The sequence below is a fragment of the Antechinus flavipes genome, chromosome 5 (genome assembly GCF_016432865.1).
Source record: "Antechinus flavipes isolate AdamAnt ecotype Samford, QLD, Australia chromosome 5, AdamAnt_v2, whole genome shotgun sequence".
Taxonomy (NCBI): Eukaryota; Metazoa; Chordata; class Mammalia; order Dasyuromorphia; family Dasyuridae; genus Antechinus; species Antechinus flavipes.
The window spans coordinates 204,773,629-204,800,999 of NC_067402.1; the positions used below are offsets into that span (position 1 = coordinate 204,773,629).

At 35.1% G+C, this 27,371-nt stretch overlaps 1 protein-coding gene across 1 annotated transcript in view; it reads right to left on the reverse strand.

Moving 5' to 3' along the window:
• Nucleotides 1–27,371, reverse strand: part of FRS2 (fibroblast growth factor receptor substrate 2) — a 103,217-nt gene that overhangs the window by 60,261 nt on the left and 15,585 nt on the right. The gene's annotated exons all lie outside the window — the stretch shown is intronic.

Sequence of the window (27,371 nt, forward strand, 5' to 3'; positions counted from 1 at the left end):
TTTTTTACAGAACAATAATATTCAATAACACTAAAATATAATACCATAATTTATTTAGCCATTCCCCAACTGATGGGCGTCCTCTCAATTTCCAGTTCTTTGCCACCACCAAAAGAGCTGTTACAAACATTTTTGTATGTGTGGGTCCTTTCCCCTCCTTTATGATCTCTTTGGGATAGTGATATTACTGGATCAAGGGGGAATCACAGTTTTATAGCTATTTGGACATAGCGCCAAATTGCTCTCCAGAATAGCCAGATCAGCTTATAACTCTGTCAATAATGCATTAGTGTCTTAGTTTTGGGAAAGCAATTTTGACAGAATGATAAAAATTGTAAACTGGATTGTAATGGGTTAAGAAAAAAGATGAGAGTGGAAACACCTATTATAGATGTATATTTCAAAGAGTTTAGCTACAAAGAATTGAAGAAATATAAGACAGGAATGGAGATAGAGGGATTAAGTTAGTATTTTTTGAAGATTGGGGAGGTATGGACTTTTTATAGGTGGTAGAGAATAAGAAAGCAGAAAGAAACTCATTGAAAATAAATGAAAAAAGGACTGGGCATACAAAAAAAGACAGTCTCTGTCTTCAAGGAGCTTCCAATCTAATGGAGGAGACAATATGCAAATAAATATAAAATATGCAAACAAAAAGAAGACACTAGAATTAAGAAGCATTGGTTAAGGCTTCCTGTAGAAAACAGGAAAGGATGTAAAGGAGGTCAGAGAAACTAAAAAGCTAAAAAGGAGGTCAGATGAAGGGAGAGCATCCCAAACATGGAAGGCAGCCAGAGCAGAGAGATGAAATGTTTTATTTGAGGAACGATCAAAGAGGTCAGTGTAACTGGAACGGAGTGTACATATCAGGTAGTAAAGTGTACAAAAACTGGACAGGTAGGAGAAGCTAGATAAAGAAGGGCTTTGAATGTCAAAGAGAGGATTTTGTATATGAACCTGGAGGAAACAGGAAGCCAATAAAATTTGGGAGGTAGTGAGGCAGAAGGGAGGCAGATACCATATGCTTTGTGCTTTAGGAAAGGCTTAAGGAAAATACTGTGTTGGCTGAATGGTAGCCTAGGAGAGAGGACATATAAATCTGCACTAGAGAAAGGGAGGCATTATCAAAGGAGAGAATAAGGACTATTGGGCAGTTACTGCAAAGATGAAATTGCAACAAACTAGATGGGGGCAGGGGATGCGAGAGATAATAAGTTGAAGGTAAGGCCTAGGTTGCTGAGCCTAAGGAAATATATTTTAATTTCTCTACTATATAGCTAGTTTCACATTTCTTCTATCATTCTGTTTGGATTTAAATCTGCATTAATAGTATCCCCATTTATCAGCATACAATAAAATCAAACATTTAAAGAAATCAAAGACATGCTGCATGATCACCAAGATGGTATTCTAGACATTTTCCTTTCCTTTAGAATTCTACAATTTCCCCCCAAATTAGAATAATGCAAAGAAGGTAAAATAATCTTTGCTACTTCAGGACTTTTCACTCCACCATTCTATGGCAGAAGCAGCCCTTCTCTTCAGCCCTCCAGAAGGAGCTGGTTGATCCATTCCTTCAGGATTACAATCTTTCTGATACCCCTACTACATGTTTCCCCCTAAATATGTATAAACATGTTCCCCCTCCCTCATCATACATCACATGTTCAAAAATGATGGAAAACTCCTCCTATAAGGTATGCTGTTCAATATTCATTTAGCCTATTAAGCAGTCACGATCGTGATTTGGTCAAATCATGTCATTGACTCCAACCAATTTGGGTTAGATGGGCTGTCATCTTAAGTTTGTAGCCTTACTCCATGTAGATCACAGGAAAATCAAGTACTTTCTTCCTGGGGTAACAGGAATAGGGACAGGTTGCCATGGTGGTAAATGCTACACCAAGAATGAAGGAAAAAGGACTAACATGTAGTTGGGATAAATTCTATCCCCCTAGAAGTAACACTAGGAAGTCATTGCAGCCTGAATTTGGAAAATCCCTGAAAAGTGAATTTCCCAAGAGACTATGAAGCGACTTTGAGGCCTGTCCTTCTAGGCATCTGTCATCAGGGGAGAAGTCAAAGTGTGGGCCACAGGAGAATATTAGAGGACAAGACCAAAAACACCACCACCACATATATATTGAGAACTTTGTGCCAAGTGCTCTGCTAACATTGAAGATACAAAGAAAGGTAATCTTAAAATAAAATGTGTAAAAGTAGTCTAAGAATCATAAATCTTCCAGAAAAGCACAGTGAAATAAAGATTTCATTCCATTCTTCACCAAATAATACAAGAAAATTCCCCCCCGAAGTAGGAGAAATAGAGGGTAAAATATAGATTGAGAATCCACAGGAAGTGAGAGTGGATAAACCTTAAGCTTAATTCATTAAGATATACAGCAGAAAAATGTCAATTTTTTAATATCAAACAATCTCTGGCAGATAAGAGAAATCTCTTCTCCTATATTAGAAAATTAGTTCAAACTACTCAAGACTGTTTGTGTACAAAAAAATCAAAGGATTTTTGGAAGGGGTATGCTAAAAAACAAAGATTTATTTGCAGTTCAAAAGTTCTAAAACATTTAACAAAATTGGGACTAATCAGTCAATGACATTTAACTGAATGAAGAAATTTGAGTCTTCTTCCCCCCCAAAAGGTGGCAAAGCTGAGCAAGTAAATGAAACTATGGCAAATAAAAGAAACATGAAAAAAAAATCAAATAAATAACAACAAGAAAAGACTACAAAGTGAAATTGATGCATTTATTTTCTATGTCTAGTTAAGTCATTAAAAAAAAAGAAAAGTCATTATCTCACTGGCCCTCAACCAAAGAGAATATATCTATGAGCAAAAGAATCTAACAGGTAGAGGAGCTGAGGGAGTTTTTTAAAAGTCAGAAGAAAAAATAAATTATTTATTTATTGGATTAAAATCTACATTCCCTCATATGTAAGGCAATATCTGGGGGGTGAGGGCTGGGTGTTGGGGATAGCAAAATACAGAAGCAAAATACTCCATCAGGAAGAGAGAAGAAAAACAAAAAGAGTTGGAGAGAGAAGAAACACATTGTACCTGGAACAAACTCAAAAATGTGGGACTACGCTTTTTTTTTTTTTTTTTTTTTTTTTTTAATATCTAACCCTGCAATTGTAGACTTTGGGAGAATAGAACAATGGGCAATGGCCCATAAGTCAGGTCTCACTCATGCAGAGGAAATTCTCTGGAAGCACTGAGACATATTTCACATAAAATGATGTATGTGTAAAAGGAACAGGATGTTTAGACACAATTCAGAATTCAGGGATTCTTATGCTAAGCAAGGTCTTGGGTTAATGTGGACAAACCAGAAGACATAAGGAGGATATGGATAAGGGGTCAAGAAATAGAATATATGCACTGACCTTAGAATGAACAAGTGGACAATGACAAGGTAAGGAATAGAAAGAGGACCCTTGACAAAAACAAAAAAGAACACTGGAAAACAATCTGGTAGAAATTAGGTTTAGACTAAAATTTAATATGACAATAAGCTCTAAATGAACATGTGACAAGGGTATAAAATTCAGACTACCTTTCACTAAATTAGAATGTTTCTTTCAATAAATAACTTTCTAGAACTGCAAATCTTTCAAAAGAAGGAAGGCCCTGCCAAAAAATTTTTTAAAGGACATGAGAAAAGGAATGTGATAACAATTGCATAATAGAATGGATGGCAGAGAGAACAAAGCTTTTTGTCTTCCAGGAATACCACTTTATATGAGGGTCACAGAGGGAAATGTGTACCACAGACAATGAAGCAATGTCATTATTAAAAATATATGGAAAAATTGGTAATGTGATCTTATAGATAGGGAGCTAAACTTTAAAGTCAAAAAGATCCAGACTCAAACTCTGCCTCTGTTACTATCTAACCACAGACAAGTCACAAACTTTGTTACAAATTGAATCCTATAAATAGGATTCAATCTGTATATGTGCTACTGAGTGGCATTAAAAGCAGAGCAGCTTCCAGGAATAAGGAGATGATAGTCCATTTGTACAATGGCATAGCCAGAACATATCTGTAATATTGTATACAGTTCTTAGTCTAGCAGTTTAGGAAGGTCATGGATATAATGGACAAGATGCAGAGAAGGGGAACCAGGATGATGAAGGACCTTGAGTCCAAGACTTGAGTCCAAGAATTAGGTAAAATAAACGTAGAGCTTTAGCTAAAAGAACACAGACTTAGAGCTAGCTAGCTAGTTAAGCCACACCAAAAGGCATTTATTTAGCATGTGGAATGTGCCATGCACTGGGCATTACAAGCAAATAAATACAAGTAAAAAGAGAGTTCCTAACCTCAAGGAACTTACATTCTAATGAGAAAAAAACAGCACATAAAGAGGAAGTAGAGAAGTGTCCAAGCAGAGAATTCTTCATCTTCTTAAAGGGAAAATCAGATCAGTGTACATAAAGCAGGTACTGATCTGATTGCGCTATTTTGGCCCTAACAGGAATCTGGGGAGACATTGAGTTACACTTGTCTCAGACTATCTGAACACTCATCCACTTCCCTCCATCTCCTTGTTCATAGTCCTATAAGGGTTGGCTCTTTCCCAAATGTTACTCTGACAAGCCAAGGCCTCGGTCTGGTCCCTAATTATTATTACGGTTCCTAATTATTACAATTATATCTGGCTTACACATTTTCTGTTCAGAGCCTTTGCTCTGAGCTAGACTTTGCTGGCTTTAGGTGCAGTAGCTAGAATACATGCTGCTTTACCTGGGACGGCTATTTTTCCTGGTCTCTAATGGAGGGGTTCTGAAACCTTTTTTTGTGTATCATGGACCTCTTTGGGCATCAAAGATATCATTTTCATTACAATTAAGCAAACTTACAAACTCAAGGAAATCCTGAACTCTTTACTCAACTCTACAAAATCAAAATATGCCTATGGACCTCTTTTCAGAATAATGATGATGATAATAACAGCAATAACAACAACTAGCATTTACATAACATCTCAGTGCCAGGCAGAGTGCTAATAATGGCTTCACAAACATTATTTGAATAAAAATAAAGTATACCCAATTACAAAGAAAAGCGATCCAAAAAGTATTCAAAATATCTTTTTCACAGCTTTCAAACTGCTTCCCTACTTGGCTTCTGACCATATTTTTATGCAGATTTGGACTAGATAGAGTAACTTCTGTCTCATGTTTTTTAGCACTAGTTTTTCTGGAGCTCTTTCCAAAGATTTCTTGGAGTTTGTGTGGAAGACTATGCTTGACAGATTTTTACACTGCCATCTTTTCCCTAAGTTTCAGCATTAATTATTTTTTTTTTTGGGAAAAAAATTTTTTTGGTGAGCAAGTGAAAAAACTGAGTTATATTTTACTTTACTAAGTAAAACATATATTTACTTATGAAATATTTTCTTCGAGTTCTGAAGTGAGAACCTAAATTCCCCAATGTACAGTTTTAAAATTTCAAAATATCTCAGATTTTTTTTACATATACAAACATTAGATAATGTTTAAAGTGGGATTTGAAGATTAAGGATTATTATAGTTCTTCTAGATTTTCATTCTTTCAAATTATTATTTGAATATCACCTATATGTGCAATTTTACTTTCATGCTTAAAGTAATATGAAAGAGCACATTCTTATCATTGCATTACTACAAAGCCTTCAGTGATTTGCCAACATTTAGCAAATAAAGTCAGACTTCATTGGGATAAAAGGTAAAAGATTGATGCATCTGGATAAGCAATGACATTGGATGCAAAGGACCCCTATTTTTCAAAATATGCAAATTAAAACAAGAACCAACAAGAAAAACAGGGCTATATAGAATTTCATTTTCCAGCTAAGGGCTGAAATACTCCCCTAATATAAAAGGAGGTATACCTTTAGTACGTAGTCCTGTTGAAATATTCCAAAAGCTTTAAATATGAAGTTTGAGACAAGGAAGACAAAAGTACTCTAATATTTTGCCAATGAGTAAAAAGAATGAACACTTTCTAAGTTGGGTATAGCTTTACTAACTCTTTCAAAATGTTTTACTGATTTATGTTTAATCCTAGAACTTTCAGCAAAAAAGGTCAGTATTACTAATTGCTTCTTGCAGCTCCAATTCATTAACTGTTATACTATGGAGCACACTTGAGAAATACTTTGGGCACATAGGAACTCTAAAGCCTAACTGTTTTAAACTACTCCCATAAATACAGTATTTTACTTAACCCTCCCCCTAAGAGAGCTTAGTATCTTTCAATATATAAAAGCTTACATTCTTTGCAACTCCTGGGTTAAGTCCAAATTTTGACATTTTGAATGACTAGTATTTGTACAAACTAGTGATGGAAGAGTTGAGCTATATTTAAGCCTGAATGTGCCAAAATGATACAAATGAACAAATTGTTAAGCGACTTCATGGAAAAATATACAAAAGTACTGAATATACAACAGAAAATAGAAAATCTTATCTGCATGAACTGCAGCAACTTTCAAAAAGTCACAATCCTGTGACACAAATCCACAATCTAATTAATAACTCCAGTAAAGTAAAATTAAGATACAGAATTTCTACATAAAAAAGTTTACTTATTAATAAGTACCTGAAATCAAATGGTAAAAATCTGACCATCTACATGAGATTGTTTTTATGAAGATGCTATGGACCTAGCCATGTGCTTTGCATTAATTCTCTTCTGGTTTTTGCTAATTCACAAAACTATGTTTCCCAGTGACCAACTCTCCTTTTGATCATATCAAACTTTGTTACAAATTGAATCCTATAAATAGGATTCAATCTGTATATGTGCTATTGAGCTGCATTAAAAGCAGCACAGCTTCCAGGAATAAGATGATAGTTCATTTGTACAATGGCATAGCCAGAACATATCTGTAATATTGTATATAGATCTTAGTCTAGCAGTTTAGGAAGGTCATGGATATAATGGACAAGATGCAGAGAAGGGGAACCAGGATGATGAAGGACCTTGAGTCTAAGACATATAAGAATTAGGTAAAATAAACGTAGAGCTTTAGCTAAAAGAACATAGACTTAGACAGAACTAGCTAGCTAGCTAAGCCACACCAAAAGGCATTTATTTAGCATGTGGAATGTGCCATGTTAACAAGAATTTATCAAGTACATATGAGACAGGAATTGGGACTCCTAGAGATATAAAAGCAAAATAATCCCTGCCTTCAAGGAGTTGACATTCTGATGGAGGAGACAACATGCAAATAACTATACATATATGAAATAGAGACAACACTTATTTTAAGGGGCTCACTTATTTCCTAAGCGTTATTTTGTTCTCATTAAATATTAGATATGTTATTCAACAACAAGTATTAATGGAATGCTTCTTAAATTTGGTGTCATGGGGAACAGATAAAACATGGTCTCTAATCCATTAAGGGGCTTAAGATCTAACTGGAGAAATGACAAACAACTATATAAACATACATTTCTACATTTTGACAAAGGTCTAATGTGGTATCTCATGATGGTATGCAGAGAGTCTTGTGTTCCCAAAGTTTATTCCAGCAAAGTACAAAAACTTTCAGATCTTACCCAATTGGAAAAATTTCATACAAGGAATGTGTATGTGTGTGTGTCCAACACCCAAAAACTCACCTACCTAACTTTTGAGAGGCTCATCAAAAAAAGGCTGGCCACAAAACAATGATAAGCTTTTTCTGCCATAGTAGTTCATAAATACCACTTAGGAAGTTGTGATATACAATACAAAAGAGTGGCACAAGCTGACACTGATACTCTGACAGATCCATGTTTCCCTGAATGACTATTGTTTTATGATCTCCAAAGTATTTTCTATACATTATCCCATTTGATCTTCAACAATCCCAAGGGGGTAGAGAGATTACATCCATTTTTATAACTAAGAAAATTAGTGCCCAAAGACAATGCTTTACCAAGTTTATAAAGCAGGTGAGTCAAATGAATAAGTCAAGAACTACAAAAGATCTAAAAACATCATTGTTCACAAATGAGGAAAAAAGCTGATCCCTAAGACTTTTCCAAGGCCAGAACAGTAACTAATGGCTAAGCATCAAGCTGAAATCTTGTATTTTCAACTCCTGTTTTTTCCCACTATTACACAGCTGCCTCTAATATATGAAGTATTAATAGTGAATAATCAAAGACACAACCTAAGAAACTTAAGAGGAAGCTGAAAAAAAATTCAATGAGACTTAGAGCAGTTGAAAAATGTTTTGCATAAGAGATAGCTGTACTCTAAAAAATGGGTAGATTTGACTGAGAAATGCAGAAGGAAGTGGGAGAAGTGCAATATATTCTGTGCCTTCCTTCCTGTATATAAATTGTATATAAACTGTAACTATCTTGAAGGCAAAGAAAGTCTTCTGACTTTTTGTATTCCCATTGATGGTCACAGTGTGTGGAACATAATGGGTGCTTAATTAATAAATGTTTACTGATATTGATATTGGTATATTATGAATGTGAGGAATAATAGCAAAAATATAGTTAAAAGGGACTAAATATAGGAATTTTCATCTCTCCTTCTTTAAAATGGGGTAGAAAAAAGCCCCTCAGGACCTAGTTAGTGTAGCTTCTCAAAGAAATGATGAGGCTGGTTCTGGAATGCTTCTACCAAAGATCAAATGAACGATGTCCCCATTTCACAAGATCTTCAGTGCAATAGTAAAATTATTTTTTAAAAATGCTTCCAACATTTACCACAAAAACCCCCCAAACAGATGTACAACCTGAATAGTAAAGGTGTTAACCATAAAGAAGTTGGAAGAGGACAGATCAGGAACTTTTTCAGAGCTTTGTCTGGAGAATTGAATTTGTTACCCAAGAAGGGTTAAAAAGTTATACCAAAAAAAAGATAATTTTGGTTATGTAAAATAGAAAAACTTGCACAAATAATATTAACACAGGATAAAAAGTAAATGGTTGATTAGAAAAAAAATTGTAGAAAATAATTAGAAAAATAATTTGTAGAAAATAATTTTCATACAAATACAATATGTAAAATGTATAAATAACTTAAGAGAACTATTAAAACCAAAAGCCATTCCCCAATAGATAAATGTACAAACGATGTGAACAAATAACTCTCAAAAGAAGAATTGCAAACTATCAGAAATAATATGAGAGAATACTATAGATCAGGAATAATGCAAACTAAAACACCACCAACATTGGCAAAGATGACAAAATTCACTTAACCTTCCCCCACCCCACCCCACCCCCTGCCAAAAAAGGCAATATACTAGATTATACTAGGATATTTTCCATTATTTTGAAATCTCCTTCCTAGAAGATGGGATCTTGAAATATTTTCAAACTTTCTTTAAACTGTCAACTCCACTGTGAATTTCAGATTTTCTTCCCCTATGTATTATAAATACTAAGTCAAGTTTAGATCTTCTTCCCAATTTGCTCTTAATGGCTACCATCATCTCTCCAAATTATTCAAGCTTGCAACTTATGTCATCTTTGACTCCTCACTCTCTCGTATCCCTCATGTCCAATCAGCTATCAAAACCTGTCATTTCTATCTTTATAATATGCCATCTAAACATCCTCTTGTCTCTTCCTTTTCTTTCACCCCCTTTGCAAAATTCAGGCTTTTATTGCCACACTCCTGGATTATCACAACATACTGCTGGGGATCTCTCTATCTTAAGTCTATATCCACTCCAATCCATCCTCCACTCAGCTATCAAAAATCTTCCTAGGCGCATTTGACCATATCACAAGTCCTCTCCCAACTTTTCAATAAATTCCAGTGACTGACCTCCTTTTTCCTCCAGGATTAAATATAAAATTTATTTGGCTTTTAAATCTCTTCATAAACTAGCCCCTTCCTATATTTTCAGTCTTATACATTACCTCTATGGACTAGTTTCCTTGCTGCTTCTTCCAAAGATTCTTCCATTTTTCCAATTTTGAGCACAGGCTCTCCTCCATGCCTGAAACTGTCTTTCTCAATTTTCCCTGACCTCCTTCAAATATCAACTAATGTTTTACCTTCTGCAAGGAGCCTGTCTCAGTCTTTCTTATCCTTTGTGCCTTCCCTCTACTCTGCCCCTCCCTCCACAATTTATTTTGTATGTATTTTGTTTGTACATGGTTATTTATATTGTTTTCCTTCATTAGACTGTGAGTGCCAAAAAAAAAAAAAAAAAAGGAAAGAGAAAAGAAAGATCAATGAAGAATTTTTTTAAGTGAGAAAAAGGAAGGCTAGAAGGAAATACAGATGAATCAGAAATCTTTGAAAATTACTGGTTGAATTTGTTATATTTAACCATATTAGGTCTTTTTCACGTCAATATATATGTAAGGGAATGGTGCTGATTGGTGTGCTAAATCCTAAGGATACAAAGGAAGGAAAAAACAGTCCTTACATTCAAGGCACTCACAGTCTAATGAGGGAAAATAACATATAAATAACCATGTACAAACAAAATAAATTGTGGGGGGAGGGGAAACTTTATTCCCTCCTAATTCCAAACGTCACATGCAACACACATTTGTGCCTTTGCCCTGGATGACCTCCATGTCTGACATGCTCCCCATGGGATTATAAAAATGAAAAACTGCAGTCTATCACTTCAAGTTGCTTAAAATTTAGAAAATAGAATAAAATGTACACAAGACAAAATGGGATAAAAAGAAAATACAAAATTTGTGCAGTGAGAGGGAGAGAAATATTACAAAAGATAAAGTAGACCCCCAAATTTAATACAAGGAGATCCACTTTAAAAAATTTAAGAAATACAGGTATTTCGCTGACCTCAAGCTACCACAAAGTCCAGCTTTTCACACCAATACTCTCTCAGATCATGCAATACCAGAATCTCAAGAGGGAAAAAATTAGATGTAGTCTTAAGAGCAATACAAAGTTACATAGTTGTTGATATTCAAGGGGCCATTCAAGGTGCCTCCACCCTTTCAATTCTGGATCCCCTTTGTGAGTGAATGTAATTCCTTGACAGCAGAAACTGTTTTGCTTGCAGTCCTCTGGATTTAGCATCGTGCCAGTATCATAATTAGTGCTTAAAAAAAAAAATCTTTTTTCACTCATTCTTTCATTCCCAGACTCCTCTAAATTTCCTTTCCTGATATTTTTATCCATTGCAGTTTGAGAACAAAGATCATTTCAGCTTTTCAAATTTTCTGTCTGGTTATCATTTTTGTCCAAAAATGTCCAAAAAGGACAAAAACAAAATTAAAAAAATTCTATTTTTGATCACATTTATTTGAAAGTCCTTCCTACTAGGCAGCAAGCTGCTTTAGGTAATAAACTTTCATTTTTCATCTTTCTTAATAAGATACTTACTAAATGTCTACTACAATTAAATCAACATGGTAGGCATAAGTAAGATTATATTTAACAAATTACCACACAAAGTACAGAGGGACACAAATTACAAATAGCTTATGAAAAATGACAAAAGGATTCAATAAAATCTATTGTTTGAAAAGGAAATGTGCAGTATTAGATTCAAATTAACAATCAATGGAAGGGAAATCTTAAGGCTAAAATGAATATCCACTGGGATAGTAAAAGAACCAGTGGAAGGATGTTAGGAGGAAATGGATCCTGACAATCCTGAGCTAGAGATCTGGGGAGTACTACAGGACCTAGAATTGTAATGTGTTTCAAGAGCATCTAGTCCAACTCCCTCATTCCTCATTCATAAAAGAAACTTAGGTCTAACAGTGAAATTAGACTCCAAGTTGTTGTTGTTGTTGTTGTTGTTTAATTTCCTAAATAGTCCTTCCCGGGAAACCATGCTAGCTCTCCTGATCTTCCAAACAATATTGAGGCAGGTATCCGATTTTAAATGAATTGCTAATGGCCACACAATGGCAAAGGCTTGAACCTAAGTCTAGGTTCCTCTGAAAGAGCAAAAAAAAAAAATAAGACCAGAGAAGTGAAGGAACTTATTTGCCTCAAGCACAAGTCTTCTGACTCTAAATCCACTGTTCATTCCACTCTACCACAGTCCAGATTCTGCTACAAAAAAAGTTCTTAACTGTATTTGTATCATGGACCCTTTGACAATAGGATCAATATTATAGACTTCTCCAAAAAAGTTTTTAAATGTATAAAAGTCATAGGATTACAAAGGAAATCAAATGCATTGAAATTCAGTTATCAAAATATTTTTGATACTTTATTATGAAATTCCTTCATAAAATTATAACCAGCTTTTTAGCTTTCTAACATATAGTTCTTTCTATAAAATAAAAAATAAAATATAAGTTCATAGACTTCAGGTTAAGAAGTCTTACTCCAAAGTTCAAGCCTACCCTCCTCCTTCCTTTCTGAAACAATCTCCCGCCCAGAAGTACAGTAGCTACTGACGCTTCTTGGAAGGGTCTATTCTCCCTTCTTTATATAGCTTGGTGGTCCTCCGCTCCTGAGGGCCCACAATATTGGTGCCAGACTTAGTTCCGACAATTTAGCAGCTTAGAATGCCCAAACTCAAGCAATCCATCAGCTTTAGCTGCTAATTAGCCTTTCTATTAGCAGGAATCAGAAGTGTGTGCCATCATGTACAGCTCTCTGCTGTTTCTTCATCTGTAAAAGGAGTTTGGACTGGATGGCCTTTCAGGTTCCTTACATATCTAGATCTGGTTCTGTTAATATCAAAATAAATTCTCACTATCTGAAAATACACCAACTGAGAACAAAGAGGAAAACACCAATTTGTTGTGTTTCCCATCAGAAAGCTGGGCTAGTCACTCAATAAGAGTTGGTTAAGTATAATGTAAATTTTAATGAAGTTTATTCAAGCAATTCATCAGTCATTTTAACAACTAGAAGAAGCTATATACTGATGCAGCACTTATATTCTAATTGAGAAAAGAAACAAGCTCCTCTTCAGAGCCTAAATGTCTTCAAAGGGTTCTGAGGGATTAAATGAGAAAAAGAGAGGATCTGTGGGTAGAATAGTTCTGTTCTGTAGGTCAGAAGAAGGGAAAAAGAAAGGAGAATAAAAAGATAACACTAGTGGAAAAAGAGGAAGAGGGAAGTGAAGTTGCTAATTCTCATAACTAGGTTGTATAAGAATAATTTATTAACATGAAAGGTTAGGTAGGGAAGCAACAAGCAACATCTGATGAATTTTATTCTTATTTGAAATGGAAAAGCAGAAGTGAACATACACAAAGAGGCAGAAAGTTTGGTTTAGAAAGACATAAAATTCAACAAATAAAAAGGGGAAGAGAAAAACAAGAATCTAAGAAGGGTTCATCAATTGGGGAATGGCTAAACAAGTTTATAAATCATATAAATGTAATAGAAAGTTATCTCACTAAAAAATGATAAAACAGATCCTTTCAGAGAATCCTAGGTTGTACAAGAGATGGAAAGTTAAGTGACTGTGGACAGTAACACTTGCCCTTATCCAAGAACAACTCTATAAAAGAAAAATAATTTTGAAAGACTTAAAAACTCTAAAACAATGATCAACCATGTCTCCTGAGGACACATGCTAAATAAAGCTAGCTACTTCCTGAAAGACACACATTTCTGGAAATGGTCACAAAGGATACTCATCTTCCTTCTTATCCCTGGACCATGTCAGAGCCCATCTGCATGGCTAGGCATCAGAATGAGGAATACCAGTTAGGGCTTGTTCATAGCTTGCCTTTCCCTTTGACTCAGAATGTTTGACTGCTTACATCCTTACAAATGAGATGGAAGTCTACCAAGGTTGACTATCTGCCCAGGCTTTATTTCTCACAGAGTCCTGCATAATCATCTTTACCTCTTTGAAATCCAAGGAACTCTGAGCGTTGACATCCATTCTATCTCCACCCACCACAACAATGTGGGATTTCCAATTTACACAGCAGCTGAACTTTCTTTTAGATGTTGTCTTCCTCAATTACAATTTAAGTTCCTTAAAGAGGACAGGCTCCCATGATTTTTCTATTTCTATCTCCAGGCCAAGGAAAGTACCTGAACATAGTAAGCATTTATAAAAAGCACTTATTCATTAGTTTTTCTTCACAAGGATTTTTTAACTGGGGAAGAGGTGAAGGGGTGGGGGAATGGAGGGAGAGCTACAAGGAGGAAGAAGAAGAGAGAGATATTAGCAATAATGATGCTCCCAAAAGAGGGCCATTGAAACATTTTAAAAATACAGAAAACAGAAGAAAATATTTAATGAAACACAGAGAAGCAAGAAATTTTAAAAAGTCATGCGTGGAATTATAAATGGAGATTCGTAGATTAATATACAATCCTTTTTATTTTCTACACATATGGAAATATTCTTTTTTTTTAAACTGCTTAAATTCAGGATGAAAAATTTTTTTAGAAAGTACTATATGTTAGAAAACTAAAAAGCTGATCATAATTTTATGAAGGAATTTGGTAATAAATTAATTCAAATTTTATAAGAATTAATGAAAACAAGAAAATGAAATTTATTTGTCTAAGGGATAACAGACAAAAACATCTAACAAACTTCTGAAGATCTGATTAAAATTAAGGCAATAAACTAAAATCTAATACAATCTCCAGTAGAGTATTAATGTAGTAGAGCTACAAATAAAAACAGAAGAAACAAAGTTAACTAAAACAATTTTAAGGTGAAGACACAGAGTATCTGAATCTTGTCTAAAATCTGAAATTTTTTGTCCTATAATTTAACTCAAAACCTGGCATTTTTAATTTTTTAAATAGAAACAATAAAGTCTTCATTAAAGAAATAGAGGGAAAAGAAAAATTAATAAACTTTAATTCCTAAATATTTGATCTTAATAGAAAAAAAGTAAAGCAAAATTGAGTAAAAGACAAGAAAAATGCACCAATACTAAGAAATTTAAGACTAGTAATATTTTGTAATATTTAATTAAAATTCATCATTGTAGTTTTCTGTTTTAAAATAGGAGACTTCTCCTAATTTAGCCAAAAGACTAAAGAGCTATATCACAATATTTTCTTCATCTAAATCAAATTACTTTTTCTCCCATCATAAATACACAAAGGACTTTTGATGGAGCAATTTTCTATGCTTATTACCAGCCCTAGGGTATTTTTGTATGCAATCTCAATTTGGAAATAGGATAATATCAGTCCTCAAAATGCCAAACTGTTGGCAGAAGCAAAGCTCCATGTCTAACAGAACTTCTATGCTTCACTGTCTTTCAAGTAGTACTCTTGTTTCAACAATATAACTAAGACCACCTGTATGCTTTAAAATGTAAAAAATGTATGCTTTATTACTTAGTAATTTATTTAATCTAATTTTTACCCAGTCTAAGAGTCAAAGGCTCATGTAGTAAAAATCATTTTCCTCTGAATGCAGTTACTAAATTGATTTGAATGACTGGTACCATTAACTTTAAGAGACTGCTTCAAAATTATTTGTAAAAAAAGGAATTCTATTTTCCCCATCAACTTCCATTGCAAGATTAGAGATGTCTTCTAATAAAGTACATTCTCTCTATAAATCACAACCCAAATGATTAAGTTTACAATTACTAACAAAGAAAGATTTATTCCCTCTGAGTTTTTGATTCCTCAAATACTATATGACAACAGAAATGATATAAGAATGAAGTAGAGGAGTCTTGGTCTAAGGAGTCAAAAAAATCTAGGTTCTAGTACTGGCTTAGCCATTAACAAGTCATGCAACATTGGGGAAGTCACTTTCTCTAGGTCCTCAGTTTCATCAGATGAAATAGCTGGATTAGCAAAGGATAGGTTTTAGGGCAAAGATAATGAGTTCTGTTTTGGACATACAGAGTTTAAAATGTGTACTGGACATTCAGTTCACAGTGTCCAAGAGGCAACTAGTGACCTAAGACTGGAGATCAGAGTTGAGATTTAAATTTAGGTAATCTGCTGACACAGATAGTCCTCATTGTACTGTACTGTGATCTCATAAAAAATATTTAAAGTTTTATTGATGTGTAAGGGACTGATATAATGAAGTAAAAATGAAGCAAAACTAAAAATATGATAATCTCATCTGAAATTGTGCATGCAATATTTCAAATCTATAACATCACTTTATCCATAATTTTTTAATTGAAAGAAATATATTTTTTTTCATTCTTACTTCTAACCACATTGAAAAAAAATTTTTTTTGGTAAGAAATATGCATTCAACCAAAACAAATTCCCTTATTAGTTGTATATAAAAATATGTATCATTCTGTACTTTCCATCAATCTCTAATTTGTTAATGATGTGATTTTTTTTTTTTAATATCTAGGTCAGGTGTCTATTTGAAAAGTATGAGCTTTTGTTCTAAATCTAATTTCTTACTTATTGCTGTCCAGGCAGATGGAAGATAAATTGAAGAACTGAGCAAAAGACAGTGCACAAGATGCTCAGAACCCAGGAAATCCCTCTGGAGGCACAACAAGTACCACATAGCCTATGACAGCTCACTTCACAGAAACTTCTCAGGAAGGATAGCAAAGACAGGCCCATCCAGCATCCAGACAGGACACTACTAAACAGGGATGGAACAATTCCTAGGCAGCTCAGCAAACAGGTCCAAGAATTGCAGCAACCAGTCAACCCAGAAGTCAGTGGACCCACAGCCAAATGATCGAAAGAAAAATAGTCATGGTAGCCCTTGAGAAACAAAGTACAAGGGACCTCTGTGGAAGCCTGCTAATAGTACCATTAACAATATATCAATGAAATTAATCAAGTTCACAAAAAGGGATGGGGGCACCTTAGCATTCAGAACTATATAATAATAATGAATCAAAAAAGGAATAAAGGCTTAAAGTGATCTATCACAAGACTGAACCAACCCCCCCAAATTCCTGCAGAAGGTGAAAGACTAGTCTTAATCACTAAATAAATCTCCAGAATTGTGTGAGAAAAAGTAAAAGAGAGCAATTACATTATGAAAATGGGGTGTGAAGGAAGAACTACCACAGAGGAAGCAAGAAAAAGCAAGGGTTGGTAAAGTTGGAATCTTCCTTTCAACTGAGTTGAAGAGGAAACAGTGTACATGTGAATTGAGCTTAGAAATCTTCTGAACAAGTAGAGAGGTGAGAAAACTGGGGAACAGGGTCGGGGATGGGGCTCATAGAAGGATGTGTAGATGAGGGATTTGAGAGGGTGGGGGTAGGGAATGGGGAACACTTGGTGGAATGGATGAAATGGGGAAGTAGAGTAATAGGGAGAGAAGATAAGGTAACAGGGATAGAATAAAAAGTGGCTGAGAAAGAAAACAGTAAAAATAAAATAGAGGGAAAGTCATAAATTATAATTATAACTTTGAGTGTGAATGGGATGTTTATAGAAACTCCCTTTGTGCTGGCAAAGAACTGGAAATTGCAAGGATTCCCATCAACTGGGGAATGGCCGAACAAACTATGGTGTATAGTTATGATGGAATACTATTGTGCTGTAAGAAATGATGAGCTCAAAGACCTTAAGAAAGGCATGGAAAGATTTCAGTGAAATGATGAAGAGCAAGGTGAACAGAACCAAGAGAATAATAACAGCAATTTTGTTTTAGGAACAACTCTGAGCAACTAAATAATTCTTTCACTATTAAAAATATTCAAATTAAAAACAAAGGACATGTGAAAAAAGACAATCTATACCCAGAGAAAAAAATTAGTAAAGAGATGTATAGAATGTTATGTATAGTGTGTATGTACATACACACACACACATACTCCTATTTGTGTCTAATGGTAGTCATGGCAGGGAGGAAGAAATGCGGGTGGGAAAAGAAATTTGTATGGTAACTTTGTAGTATTATACTTGGAAGGAATAGCAAGTTAATATGGTAGATTTGCAGTTTTAACTGCAATCCTTTTCATTTTACTGTGTGATGACAATGCTTCTTTCATTATTTAAAAAAACAAATTAGCTTATTGAATGTTGAAGAATATGAGAGCCTGATTACCTCTCCAACTCTTCAAATTAACCCCACAAAACTAGAAAAATCAAATGACATTTTATCTGTGGAATTCATACCACTGCAATGCCTTTTTCCTATGCTGTCCCTTCAAATCATCATCTTTTAGAATCTCCCATTACCCCTTTTCCCAGGAATAAATATAAAATGCTCTGGCATTCAAAGCCCTTTATAGCTATCTTTACAATCTTCTTTACACCTTATAATTGGCCACACACTCTTCAACTGACCTCCTGGCTGTCTCAAGTAAAAGAGTCTATTTTTGGCTATCCTTCACCCTGGAATGTTTTCCTCAATCCACTCCTAACTACTGATCTCCTAGGCTTCCTTTAAATCTCACCTAATATCCCACTTTCTATAGGAAGTATATAGCTTGCTTTGTCTGTATTTGTTTGCATGTTCTCTCCCCAACTAGATTAAAAGCTCCTTAAGATCATGGCTTGTCTTTTGCCTCTTTTTGCATCCCCACAGCACACAGTAAGCACTTAATAAATATTTAATGATTGATTGGTTGATTTAGCTTACACTCTACCTTAGCTAATTACCCAAGTCTGAGTATATTCTCCTCAAAAGTTACCCTGTATCTGTCTTGCATGAGTTTTTCCAAAACTTCTTATGTGCATGTTCTTTCTTCTATTAAAATGTAAATTCCTTAAACACTGTATACTTGTAATAGCAAGATTACGTGACAATCAGCTATAATTGACATGGAATCACATGTCAGCATATATCATATCAACAATATGGTGATCCAAGACAGTTTCAATAGACAGGATGGAAAATGCCATCTGCATCCTAGAGAGAACTACGGAGAATGAATGTGGATGGAAGTATTGTATTTACACCTTTTTTGTTTGCTTTGTTTTTCTTGAGTTTTCTTTCCCCTTTTGGCTGATTTTTCTTGTATAACATGACAACTATAGAAATATATTTAAAAAGATAGAACATGTTTAACCTATCTCAGATTGCTTGTTGTCTTGGGGGAGAGGGTGGAATAAAGGAAGGAAGAAGAAAAATTTGGAACACAAAGTCTTACAAAAATAAATGTAGAAAATTATCTTTACATGTATTGGGAAAATAAAATACTATTGAGAAAAAAAATCTCCTTGAAGGCAATAGTATTTCATTCTTGTTTTTGTATTGCCAATGATGGACCCTGAAACAGACTCAGTCCATAATCAATACATGTTGATCAGCTAATCTAGAATTGTTCTAAATTCACAAGCATTCTACAACTTAGACAAAGATTGCATTTCCAAAGTCTGTTTATAGACCGATGGTCTTAATATTATTTTATTATGGAAACATAAATGATCACTGTATTTTATGGTAATTCTAAGAGTATTCAGGTAGGCAAAATGAATTTGTTTGTTATCATTTCATTGGGAAAATACATTCCTGATTTCAAACAGCCTTGAAAAATAAAGCAGATCCAGTGCTATAGACAAATCACCTCATCTCTCTGGGCCTTGGTTTCATCATCAATGAAATGAGGAGAAATTAATATGATTTTCTCTAAGATTCTGTCCAATTCTGAGCCCGAGAAGCCACACTTCACACAAAAAAGAAAACAACTAAGATTCGAGAGAACTGAGCTGGAGATGAGGAAATGTTAGAGAGCCTACACTCTCCTAGACAACTCAGAATTAGCAGGAGAATAACCCCTAAAAAAGGGAGAAAGAGTGGAACTGGGGCTAGAGAGAAGGAGGGGATTTTGTGACTGCAAAAAGAATAAAGGCCTGAATTCAAACCCTAGCTCTATATGAGACTTCAGGCAAATCACTTAGATTGTTTCCACTATCCCTAGATCTATATCTAAATCCCCTGAAGAAGACAGTAAACTCAGAAAAATGAATTTCCAACAACTGAGTTAAGAAGAAAGACCATTACAAGGAAACCTTGCTTTCTTAAAGATTTGGATGGTGGTCTATGGAGAGTATTTAAAAATTACTGATTAAAACTGAATGCCACAAAAGTATAATGATCAAGCTTAGTACCAAAGAAGAGATATGAAAAAGCATCTTCTTCCCACCCTGCAAATCCTACTTTTCTGCATAAGTAAGGAGACTTTTTCCATATGATGATTACTTCTGCTAAACTTTTGTTCCCTTCTTTTTTTATTCTTTGTTATAGAGGAATGCTATCTGGGAAAAGCAGGGAGAGGGAGACATCAGAAAATATAAAGAATATAAAAACAAAAGGCTGCACAAAAAAATGTATTTTAAAAATAAAGTCAATGGTGTGGATATTTATTTTGATATATATCAATAATTAAGATAGGGTCCACAAATACTAAAGAAGCTATAAATGCAACTCAATGAAAGGTATATTTAAAATAAATACGTAGTGTAAATGTAGTTTATATCCTTCAAATGTAATGTATCTTTATTATTATTAAACCAAAAGAACCAAGCAAAGTGACAAGTGTTATTATTTGTAATTTTTGCAATATATTTTAAATAACAATGATAAATGCTGGTAGCATGGTTTCAGAAGCCATGTAAAGCAATCTGAAAGAATGATTTAAACTTTAATGTGACATTATCAAATTCCTGGTAACTAAAACTCTTCTGAATTTACTTAAATAAATCATAGGAAGAAAAAGCCCCAAATAGTTGATGTCCAGTAGACTCAATGCTGAAAAGTCTGAACTCCTACACGCTGAAAGTGTTAGAATCAACTTTTAAAATAATTATCATATTTGTGAATTTTTTAAACATAAAAAAGTTTTTTTTTTACCTGAAACTTATAAAAATATAAGACACAGTCTTTGCAAATGTCAGCAGTGTTCTCAGGTCGCTCTCTAAAGTAGTAGTCTCTCTATGTTTGCTTGGTATCTTAATTTGCCTTTGGTTTCAAAAGTAAGCTTGCCAACACTATTCCTCTCAAAACCTCAAAAATTCCATTACTAGTTTTAAACGAAATTAAAGGAAAATAGAAGCATTCAACCCATGGCAAAAGTATGTACAAAGTGTTTGTTGATGCTCATAAATAGACTGAGAAATTTAGACATGTCTGAAAGACAACTGCTGTATAGTCAACTCTGTTTTGCTCTGCTAAGCAATGAAATAGAAAAAAGAATTATTGCTGCCAATTCAAGCAAGCGCAACACTACTTAAATTTAAACTGAAATGGATTTTTTTTAAACAAAAATTTAAATACATACATATACATATATAAACAAACTTTTCATTTTAAAGTAGATTAACAGGGAAACTCATTTTTACAAATTAAAAATCCACATGGAGTCAACATGTTTGTGTCCTCTCTTTTAATTTTCTCAAAAATGATGAAGAAAAACATTGGGAAAAAAAAAAAGAGGGATAGTGATCACCAGTGAGTTATAAATTCCCTAATATAAACCTCTGCCCAAGAAATGATCTTTCCCTAACCATGACTGGTAAGAACTTGCTTCCTCAGTGGATCCAGAGTAATATGGCTCAATTCAAATTCCCCACCCCAGTTATTAACTAGTTAGAGAAATCGCCAAATCTCTTTATAGTCTCAACTCCTCATGTGTAAAATGAGGGAGGATGGATCAAACTAATCTCTCTGTTCCCTTCCAGCTTTAAATATTATAGCTTTCATTGCCCTGTTGTCCAATATGTTGACCTAAATCCCATTGTCTCCCACTGGCACCCAATAGGTATCTAACTAAATTTAATTTTAAAGGTAGATTATTATATTCCACATCATATCCTCTTCCCTTGATTCCTGCACCTTAATCCTCATTGCCTGTCTGCCAGATCCTTAGCTACTTAACCTCTCCAATTCTATTCAGAACTTACCTGCCAATCCTCATAAGACTTGAGCTAAAGGCCCCACACCATCTGGAACCCTCATCCCTATTATTAACATCAACAAGATAGGAAGCTTTAGTCCCTACTGTTGTTGGCCACCCCTGATGAAGATCTTATCTCAGGCCTAGGAGCTACCAGCATTAGTTTTGGCCTGTATGGCAGGTCATAAATATAGAAACGAGGACAATTTGAGTTTCAAATGCTCTGTTTATTGCACAACTTAGAAAATATTCTTTTTTAAATCATGAATTTCGATTCTGAATTTTAAAATTCTGAATTTGAAAATAGATCATTGCAGCTAACAGCCTATTCTACTCCTCCTCTCAGAGCTGCAGTGTAATAAAAAGGCATTCCTTATATCCTAACTTGGAACTTTTAATGAATTTTCCCATCAAAACATTGTTGTAAATGATGATAAGATTCTATAGGAACATTCCTATAGAATCTTATCAGTTATTTATATACACACATATGTTCTACTGGTAGACCATTTCAGGTCTACTAATATGTTAAGTACCTATGATTTCATTAATGTAATTTATTCGCTTGGCTAAAGATCACAACTCCCATGTAATTTAGAATAAGATCTTTGAGAATTGTTGTGGTCAAAATAGTGATGAGCCTCTTTAAAATTGGCCAGACTGATCCTCAGACAATAAACATCCTGGACCAAAACTCAAAACTTTTCCATAAAACCAAAACTTTGGTTTGCCAGAATCAGGGTTCTGCAGGCACAGTCAAGAAACCAGAGTCAATCCCACACATACCACACATAATGTGGCACACAAGGGGTTAAATAGAGTCCTGAGAAACTAGTCTGGGAGCCTGACCATTCTTTGAGTGAATGAAATGTTTATTTAGGACTTCAAATGTGCAAAACATTATGCTATGTTCAGGGACACCAAAAAAAAAAAAAAAAAAGAAAGAAAGAAAAAAAGGCAGCCCCATCCTTAAGGGGATTATATGGGGAAAACAATCTAAATGGGAAATTTCAGATACAATTCAGAGAGAAAACACACAGTTCTGAGAGTGCAAGAATAAAAGAGATGTTAATTCCTTTCTTGTCATTTTCACTAACAAAATTGGATCTGTTTTCTTGAAAGAGCCAAGGACTTTGAGGGAAAGAACTTTACTTTCTGGGTGTTCAAGTCACTGTAGCTGTAGCCCTGACAAGAATAGGCCCAGTTATGACACAAAAATGGTTAAGAACTTCTGGTCTACAGCCAAAGAGAAAGAGTCTAATTCCTCCACCTACAGGATACTGAAGAATGCTCTCATCTCAAATGAAGAATGCTATCATCTTTCCACTGAATCTTCTTTTCTTCAAGCTAAAACATCCCCAACTCCTTTCAATTAATCTTGTATGTCATGGTCCTTTATCATCTATCTTGGAGAGATAATACAACTGGACTCTGAGATAGGCCCAGAACTGAAATGACTAAGAAGGGAAAAAGCAAGGTGGATTTTGAGAGATTTTTGTCTAACCTGCTCCCTGATATAAAAAACAAACAACAACAAAATGGAAAACCTATCTCTTTAACATCAACATTCTTCTAGCACATGGAATATCAAACTCTCCAAAGGATTAAAACTGTAAAGGTAACCCAATGGACAATGTTAGGTTATTAGACTTCAATATGAAAGAAGTGATATTATAGTTGAAATTTTAAGGATGGAGAGAAATTTAATAAGTAAAGAGGGATAAAGATTCCAGGCATAAATATTAACAATTACAAAGGAGCAGAAGAGAATAGGCTAATTTGGTCAGAATATGGCTATGTAGAAGCAATAGTGCATGAGCCTGAAAAAAATAGGATAATGTTATACTTGTTGAATTTAAACTAGTTAGTGGTGCAATAGGAAGCGCCGAAAAAATTGTGAGCAGAAGCGTGATATGACCAAATGTATGCAAAAGAAAGACGATTTTGGCAGTCATATGAAGGAAAGACTGAAGAGAGAAGAGATAGAGGGTCTATTAGTAGACAAAAATAACTGTTAGAAGACTACTCCAATAGAATAGGAAGACAATAATGAAGGTATGGATAACAAAGTGGTAATCATGGCAGATATCTTGGTTTTATCTCTCATTTGATTTTGACAATTGGGGTTGCACTGAAAAAAGTTATCTAGTTTTCCTCGGTTATTGTCTATTATTTCACAATTACCTCACTTAAAACACTAAATTCTCAGGTCTAGTTCTCACATACATAAAGTCAATGCACAATCAAGATAAATTATGATAAGCTCAATTTTGATCTGAAAAATCCCTCATATTTTCATAGTTGTGACAGAACAAAATGGGGACTGTTCATTTGAGAGAATTACTGTACAATACCATGCAATTCAAAAGTAAGTAAAAAGTAACCATAAACTTTTTTGTCTCCTTTCTAGGAATATTATTATTGTTATTCTCATTTCCCCTTCTGTAATAATTTCAGTTAACACTTCACATTTAAATAGTACTTTAAGATTTGCAAAGCACTGTACATACATTATTTCATTTGGCCCTTGCCACAACCTGTGTCCTAGGAGCTATTATCATCTTCATTTTGCAGATGAGGAAATTTAGGCTTGAAGAGGTTAAGCAAGTTGGCAGGAACCCAAATTCAGTGAGTTCAGAGGTGGGCTTGAGCCCTAGTCTTTATGATGATGTCCTCTCTGCATGGCTTACCACACGGTAAAGACATATGCAGTTATTTTTTCTCTCTTCTTAACTTTTAAGTCTGTTAAAAGCACAAACTAACTTCTGAGAGTCATGCAAGCTTCTTAGTTGTTCTCGGCTTTTCCCTCTCTAGTCTATTACTCTTGATTCTCTAATACAATTCTCACATCTTTCCCTCCTTTTGCCCCACACTACTCAGAGCTCCTCTCACAGCAGCTATTTGAAGGCTTAGCAGTTCTAATTTGCTTCCCTGCCTCCACACTCTCTCCTTCCTACACCATTCTATAGACCGTTATTTGTAAACCATAACTCTGAACAGTCACAGCCCAACTTCTAGAATAAAAAAAACATCACAGTTAGGTACTTAGAAATCCTTGACATTTCATCCAAGGACTATCTTTTCAGATTTACTGAAATTTACTGATTTACTCTCTTAATGGCCAAACTGGCCTTCTCATTTCCCTACATGACATAACACATTCCATTTCCATCCTCAGTCTATTTCACTGAATCTCTAACTCTATTCAAAGTTCAGTTTGGATGCCCTCTGCTATAGAAAGCCTCTCCTGGTCTCTTCCACACCACTGCCCCTGCCACTTGTTAGTAGCCTCCCTCTAGAAATTACCTATATTTCATATTTAATTGTATATGTACACATTATTTATAAGTACAGGTTAGGTCCTTGGGGATAGGGATCATTTGGATTTTGTCTTTGTATACCCAGAACCTGGCATGAACCTGGTTGAAGAGATTGAAAGCCAGAAGTCAGTCAGTGAAGGAGATTGAGAGCCAGGATTCAGAGGGAGTTGGAGGCTGAAGCTGAAGCTGGAAGAGACAAAGGACTAGCAACAAGAGCTCTTGGAACCAAGGAAAGCTAACCGATCTATTTTGAAGGAGACAATAAAGATTTGGATTTTAATTCCTGGCTGCATTTGAGGTGATTATTGATCAGAACTGAAACTAATGCTGCCTCCAGAAAACCTCCCCCAGAGAACCATCATATTCTAGAAAAGAGAACGCTACAGTCCTTTCTCTGATCACAGTCTGTTGTCATTCCCTCTCCCTACATTCTGCAAAGCAAAATTTTTTCTTCATCCTCAAGGTGATGACAACCCCTTGACTCTTCAATTCTTTGCCAAGCCATCACTCTTTTTGACAGCTATGCTCTCCTTTTCCCATCTCAATTCTATCCTGTCCTCTCCTCTGAAATCCCTTGTCCCTTTTCGTATGCCAGTCGTGCCCTGCCCAGCCTCAGCTACCAACTGCTGGCATTTCTCCTAGTCACCTGTTGCTGAGTAAGCCAAAGAAAAATTATTAAACCTTGTTGATTGTGGCCATATAACTTAGTTATCTAAAATTGGCCCTCATTGCAGCAAGGAAATCTTTTTATATTACCCACTCCCCATTCCCCGTGGCAGCTTTTCTAAACCTTTTTATCCCATATCCCATCTCCCAGGCTTTCCCTTCCCCACCCTCTCTGCAGAGAACTCTGCTTCTTGCCTTATTGAAGAAACTGAGGCCGTTTGCCTAAAGCTCCCTCTTTTGCCTTCTTCCTCATTCACGTCACCATTTAACTCTTTTTTCAAGGTTCTTCTTCCAAAAGCAAAGCCCTCACTACACAAGGGCCTCCATTCCATTCTGTCTTCTCCAGCAGATTGCCTTCTCTTATCATGCTACTCTTTTCATTTATTTCCAGCTCCCCTTTGTCTAAAGGCTGTTTCCTTACCTCCACACTCATGCCCCTGTGTCCCTATTCTCCCCCCTTGGAGAAGGCTGTCTACAATAAGTGCCTTTACCATAGTCTCCCGATTATTCTAGCTGACCAATCCTCCTCATTCTCTTTTGGTCAATCTTCATTCAGGTCACTCCCATTTACAGTGGGTATCCCACAGGACTCTTTCCAGGGACCTCTTCTCTTTAGTCTATTTCATTTGATGATCTCAGGAGCCATCAGTCAACTATCATCTTTATACTAATGAGTCTCACATTTGTCCAGCCTTAATTTCTAGTATTGTATCTCTACCTCCAGGTTACCTCAAGTTGGAAGGCTCAAAGAAATCTTAAACTCAGGATGTTCAAAATGGAACTCATTATGTTTGTTCAAAAACTCTCTCCTCTAAAGAGCCATCTACAACAAGAAAGAGGACTATGGAGACTGAAATTGGGGCACAAAACAATATTTTCACATTCTTTTTGTTTGCTTGCTTGTTTTTTTCTTTCTGATCTAATTTTTCTTGTGCAGCATGATAAATATTGAAATATGTTAAGAAGAATCACACAAGTTAACCTATATCGGATTACCTGCTGTCTAGGAGAAGGGGAAAGTGAGGAGGAAGGGAGAAAAATTTGAAGCACACGGTTTTGCAAGGGTGAATGCTGAAAACTATCTTTGCATGTATTTTGAAAAATAAAAAGCTATTATAAAAAATAAAAATAAAGAGACAGAGGGAAAAAATTTTCTCTTCCAAATTTTCCTATTACTATCAAAACCACCAAGTTCCCAATAATCTAGGTTTACAATCTATGTGTTAATCTCTCTCATACTGCTCCCCAAATCTAATCTGTTGCCAATGCCTATAGTTTTTACCTTCATAACAACTCATTCTATCCTCTGACATTGCCACCACCCTGTGTCTCTACCTTCCCCTCAGCATCAAAATGATAAAGAGGGGGCTTGATCACTTCACCAGTCCATTCCATAAAATCCTGTGATTCCCACCTCCACAATCAAAAATAAAATCCTCTGGTGTTCAAAGCCCTTAATTACCTGCCCACCTATCTTTCCAGTTTTTATTCTTTTCAGCCCCATGCCCTAGATGGTCTGCAATCTAATGATGCGCTGGCCTCCTAGCTGTTCCTCTCCCAACAAACTTTCCCTACTTTGAAGATGTTCTCTGGCTATTCCCCATGCCTCCAATTTTCTCCCTCATTTCCACATCATGGTTTACTTGGCTGCATTTAAGTTAAGGCTAAAATCCCAACTTCTACAGAAA